The following is a 6,980-nucleotide window of genomic DNA, read 5'->3' as shown; positions in this document are numbered from 1 at the left end:
TGCGAATAATGTAAGTTTGAAATTTAAAACTAACACAAATTTTTTCCAAGTGCTTTTTAAAACAATTTTTTTACGATAAACAAAAACAAAATCTACGTCTCGTCAATGATTACCAGCAATGAATCAGAGGTAGAAGTCGACCGGCTTGGGGTCGGAGCTTAGCCGCCGCCGAACTATATTTAGTTGCTTGAGCCGCCGCCGGCTCAAGCAACTAAATATAGGTGAAGGGTATATAAGATTCGGCACAGCCGAATATAGCACTCTTACTTGTTTTATTTAGAATTTGATCTGAACACAAGTATGAATGTATAGTCTGGTGTAGCCGACCATATGATACCCTACACCAGTCTGTATGTATGTTAAAAATGGGGATTATTTCAAAAATAAAGCATTTGGTTTTGTTTTTTTAACTTTATTTCGGAATATTTTTACTTTTTTTGGCAAAAAAAAGAGATTTTTTTAAGAGGGCTCAAAGGGGAGTAGGGCAAAATATGGCCCTATCTTTAAAAATGTTGGTAGGGGGAGTTAAGTCTTCTTCAATATTATTTATGTAGAATTTAAAAGTGTTATTAGTGTTTGTAAGTGAATTTTGACCTTTAAGTCATTTTCTGAAGGGGAGTTTATATGGGGGATAGGGTCAAATGAAGCCCGATCATTACAAAAATCTGTAGTGTTATTTAAAGTTCTATAAAACTAAGTTTTGTCGACTTTTGTTAACATAATAGATCTTTTAAATTAATTATAAGCCAAAAGGCCCTATTTGGGGGTACGGTTGTATGGGGGCTAGTCGAAATAATGGACCGATTTTAACCATTTTCAATAGGCTTCGTCCTTGGGCCAAAAGAAGCGTGTGTGCCAAATTCCATCTGAAATGAAAATTGCGGCCTGTACCTTGCGTACAAGGTTTACATGGACAGGCAGTCAGCCAGCCAAACGGACGGACGGACTGACGGAGATAGCTTAATCGACTGAGAAAATGATTCTAAGGCGATTGGTATACTTTAAGGTGGGTATAGGACGAATATTGTTGTATGTTACAAACATCAGCACAAACCCAATATACCCTCCCCGCTAAAGTGGTGTAGGGTATAATTAACTATGTTTAAAATAATTAGTTAAATACAACCAAATGCCCTAATTGTACTATGTCCGTCCATCTGCTCTGCCCATCTAAAAGTGCTCTGTCTGACTCTATTATTTCATATCTATATTTTGGATATAGGAGTGCTTTTCCCACCACTCTTGTGAACATAAAATATTTGCCCTACTTCGACTTTAAACTTTCAAAGTCGATTTAGCAATGTCTATTATCTACCTTTACCTTGAACAAAGAACGAAGCCTCAAAACAAAATAATCACTGTTTAAGGGCACTAAATAATGAGCCATGTCCGATTATACATGCTTACGTGTTATAGATACAGGATATCTACTATATTATAGAGCAATTTGTATTCATAAGTATCATAAATGAATTTTTGGCAAATTAACCCAAAATTGAACTTTAGGGAGCGAACAACTGAGTGCTAATACAGGCATAACATATCAGGAAAATCTTTGCAATTTTTTTCCGTAATATGTTCAAAATTTTTCATGTATAATTGTTGCAAAATCATAAATAAACAAATGAACTTACTTTAATTTTATGTTGACTACTATGCACATCTCTAGTGTTTATAACTCCCCTAATTTCTTATAAAATACAAATACTTAGTCATTCTTAACATACATACATACATACATACATACATACATACATACATACATACATACATACATACATACATACATACATACATACCTACATACATTGCAAACTTTTACTTTAAACTTTAACCTTTGAAAAGAACTTTAACTTTAAGGAACTGTTGCTTAATTCATAATTACAAAAGTAATTTAAGAAATTCTGCATATTTTATTTTTGTTTGCTTTATTGTTTGCTTAAATATTAATGTCATACATACATTTGTGTATGAGTATAAATTATATTAACAAGACAAAGAAAGGGTCGCATTAGCAAACATTAACTGACCTAAATATAAAGTAGAGAAACTATAGTTCCTCATTTAAAGGCAACAAATCATGCTACTTACTACTACTTTAAGATAAGTTTTTATATTATTTTTGACACAACACAAATATACATATGTATGTACTTATGTGTTTGTTAAATACAAGTTAAATAAAAATACATATTAGAAAAGTTTTCAAAAATTACACAAAAACAAGAAAACATATATTGTATAAAGAGAAAAAGAAATGTCTTTGAAATAATTTTATATAGAGTAATAAAGAAGTGTCAAAGCCATGTATGCATGTCAAGTGAAACCGATTATATTATTTATTTTCTATATGTCTGTAGTCTGGACTACAGATAAGTCCATAGTCTGGACTACAAATAAGTCCATAGTCTGGACTATAGATAAGTCTATAGCCTGGACCATATATAAGTCTTTAGTCTGGACTATAAATAAGTCTATAGTGTAGAATATTGTTTAGTCTGGACTATGGTGAAGTTTGGACTATAGAGTAGTCTATAGACTGAACTATAAATAATGTTATAGTCTAGACTAAAGATAAATATTTAGATAAGTCTGTTATTTATTGACCAATGGATAGAGATTTTCTCGAAAGTATGTCTAACAGAATTATTAAAGATTTGTATCTAGCCGATGAGCCAGACGAACATGGCTTAATCAACTTCACTATTTATAAGGATCCAGAATATGTATAGCTTATAGGGTCGGAAAATTATATTATAGAAATTACAAACGGAATAGATTTTGTTCAGCTCCAACAAAACTCCCAAGATTTTATATAACAAGTAAGAGTGCTATATTCGGCTGTGCCGATTCTTATATACCCTTCACCATAGTGTATTTTAAACATAATTGATCTTACAGTCTAGTTAATAAAAACATTAAGGAAAATTTGAGACGTAGATTTTGTTTTTGTTTATCGTAAAAGAAATTGTTTTAAAAAGCACTTGGAAAAAATTTGTGTTAGTTTTAAATTTCAAACTTACATTATTCGCATAAAAATTATTGTACCATAACTCACAATCTACTCTCATATAATTGAAAACGTTTAAAATACTTGTTTCTATTCATTAAAAAATCATATTTTTTTGCTGTGTATTTTTTGTATGTTTAGATTCCAAACATACAAAAAAATACACAGCTGAATAAAACCAAATACATCTACACACACGTGTACATCTTTTTCTATGTACAGTGTTTTTGTTGCTTTTTTAACAATTTTTTGATGAAATTTTCAGAGGTTGTCTCGGATTTTTGCTCATATCTCCATTATTTACCGACCGATTTTGCTGATTTTAAATAGCGATCTTCTTGAAAGCATGTTTAATAGAATTATTGAAGATTCAGACATCGCCGATATCTGGGGTCCTCTAAAAACTGATTTCAACAGACAGACAGACGGACAGACAGACAGACGGACATGGCTTAATCGACTCCGCTATCTATAAGGATCAAGAATATATATACTTTATAGGGTCGGAAAATTATATTATAGAAATTACAAACGGAATGACAAACTTATATATACCCTTCTCACGAAAGTGAAGGGTATAAAAACACATATATTAATTATTGACTAATAAAAGTCTGCCATAATAATAAGCAATTTCTAATAAAAATGCTACTAACTAAAAATTTATAGGATTTTCCATATAATGTCACATAATAAAGAAGAAGAAAGAAACTACATACTAACAGATTATTTAAACTGCACTTAATACGATTATGCAGTTATTTATATTCATTATAATATTTAAAGTTGAGTTAAATTTAACAATTACATTCATATATAAACATATTCAGCTTAAAACGATTACACCAACTGTCAAAATAAAACGCAAAGAGACAGAGAGGGAATAAGCTAACAACACAACAACAAAACTAAGATGAAAAACATACATACGTACTATATCTTAAATCCAACCACAAAATCACATTTCTAGATGTCAGATTTAGGAAAACACACAGAAAACAAACACGGAAATAAAATCAAAAATAAATGTAACCATACAAAGAGAAAAAAACAAATGTTAGATTTAAAAAAAAACAACACAAAAAGAAAGATGCCATTTGACAACAATTTCCAAAACATACAAATACGTATGTATGTAAAACTATGTAGATGTGTTAAAAGTAATTGTATGTATATAACTGAGGCAGACAAGTCATCTAACAGAAGAGCAGGCTGGGAGCAATACAACAGCAATAGCATTTTCAACATCTACTTGCTAGTTGGTGTGATAGAAAGACAGTCACAACAGACAGCTACACAGAAAATGTTCGTTCTGTGAATAGAACAGTTCAGTTCAGAGAAGAGCAACGAGCCGAGGCAAATAGAACAAATGAATGAATTTGCATGTGTTTACATAAAACCATAAACATAATGCAAATGTTGGAATAACAAAAACTTAAGACTTCAATTGGAAACAGCCACATGGCGGGAAAAGGCGGACAGACACTGCTATACAGCATAATGAACAAACGAACGGATGAACAAATGGGTGGATGGATAGTTGGATGATTGTTACGTACGGGCAAAGTGAAACGTTGCAAGGCAAACCAGATGATGGCTATAAGGATCTGAGCAATGTTTTAATAGTAAGTTCTTTGGCTGTTGATGTTATAGCTGTTGGTAGGTTAGATAGTTGACTGGCGGACAGAATGCATGCTTGACAGCTAGTTTGTTTAGATGTTGATAACAGGCGAAGACTTGCAATATAAAGAGTTAAAGCTGAAACTGTTAATTAATAATTATTATTGAAAATTGCAACACTAAAACTCAATGTAAATAGTTTATCGTCTTAATGATCGATTAGCCTAATAAGTTTAGAGAATCGTTAAAGATTATAAATTTCAGATATAAGAATTTTTCGAAATTTTTTTGTAATAATATAATTTTTTGATTTTTTTTGTAATATAAAAATTATATGAAAAATTTTCTATAAAATGGATATTTTATAAAGAAATTTTCTATAAAATGAAAATTCTATAAAAAATTTCCTGTTAAAAAAAATTATTAAAAATTTTCTATAAAAATAAATTTGTAAATTTTTTTATAAAAAGGAAATATTACGAAAAATTTTGCTTAAAAAAATATTTTTAAATTTTTTTCCATAAAAATACAATTTTGCGAACATTTTTCAAAAAAAATTTCATTTATAAAAATACGTATTTTCCATAGAAAATAAATTTATCTAAATTTTTCGTAAAAAATTTCAAAATCTTAAAATAAAAATTCAGCAAAATGTTCGCTAAAAGAATTTAAATATAAAACTTATCTAAAACTTATTATTATCTAAAATTAGACATAATTTGGTGAGAGCCCTTATATGCAGCCTAAAATTCCACAAAATAACATAACTTTTTATGAAACCCCTTTAGCAATGTAATGAGTTTGTTGGACTTGCCATAATTTTCTAACATTAATATGATGTTTATAATGTTGCTAAAGCAACATATGGAGTGATGGTAGTAGGCGATGTAAGTGAGAATTCTATAGCCAACATAGATGAGCATGTTGTGATACATTTTAAATAAAATCCAACACACAAATGCATATACATATAGAAACTACAAGTGGTCTAGCAATACTAAAGCTTTTAAATAATTTTTTAAGTCTTATAGCCTTAAATTTGCCTTCTTTACTTATATGTGCTCATATGTATCTTTTTGTATATAAATATATGTATCCTGAAACCAACCTGCGGCAACACTTTGTTGTAGGTGAATGTGCATGTGTTGCGTATGAAGTTGGTATGTGTGCAACTACTTGACGATTGTACAAGTGTGAAATATATTTTATAGTCACTATAAACAAATATACATACGTATATACATATGTGTAAATTTAAACACAAGAATATTAGGGGCATTATTCAAAAACAAAATTAATTCAAATCTATCCCTATTCCTATTAAATCTTGGCACCAGTCTTATAAAGAAAATTATTTCTAAACTTTGTGGACAGGAAGATTTTTTTTTATATTTTTGATACTTTAGAATTTTTTCGTATTTTGGTTACTCCTTAATATATGTATATCATAGGGCTTACGAATACATTTGTATTAATGTATCCCAATGCGAACGTATTTTATACTAAATATGGCTAGAAAGTAAAATAGATTAAATTTTACGCTGTTAGCATTTAAAGTGCACAAATGAATGAGATATATTTGTATGCAATTTATTTGCATGAAAAATATAACCGAGTTTTTAGGTTCTATAGGAAGGATTTTTCTGTATTAAGGTAACGTAGATAATGATAGAGTTCTGTTCGAGTATTTGCTGGATATACTTAAATGAACTTATTGAAAGGTAGAAAATTGTTAAAATTATTTTTATCTTTAATTATTATATATCACTTGGTGTAAGGTACTTTGAAGTAAGAATCACTTTCTGAGCCGAAAAAACATGGCTGTTTGCCTTGTTTCTTGTTTCAGGAATGAATCCCGTTTATTTTCGTTAAAATTGGTCGATTATGCATCGAACCGCGAACTTTAAGATATTAAAGAAACATTCTAAGAGTGGAGTTAATCGGACGGATGCAAAACCGTTTAAAATAACGAGCACATTTTAAAAATTTGTTTTTTAAATTTTTTTATATATATCGACAGTGTAATAATATATTTTGACATTTTTAAACCAGTACTTAGCTTTAAAGTGATCTTCTGAAGGGCATAGAAAGTTTTCAGTTTCTATAAAATTACTTTTTGTCCAATTTAATCGCACTATTTATATTTTTAACCCAGTTTGGAATTCTTAAACTGTATTCTGGGCTTTCCCCGGAGGAATATAACCTTGATGAAAGCCCCATCTTGGTGTTATTGAAATCCCGGAAAAAAGAAACTGGTGATAATCAAATTAATCCTCCTTTCCTTGAATTGATTTGTCATAGGTCGAATTAAGTATAGACCTACATATTCTGGTATTATTTGAACCGGTAG

Source organism: Lucilia cuprina, chromosome 2 (assembly GCF_022045245.1).
Source record: "Lucilia cuprina isolate Lc7/37 chromosome 2, ASM2204524v1, whole genome shotgun sequence".
Lineage (NCBI taxonomy): Eukaryota > Metazoa > Arthropoda > Insecta > Diptera > Calliphoridae > Lucilia > Lucilia cuprina.
This window is presented reverse-complemented; position numbering follows the sequence as displayed.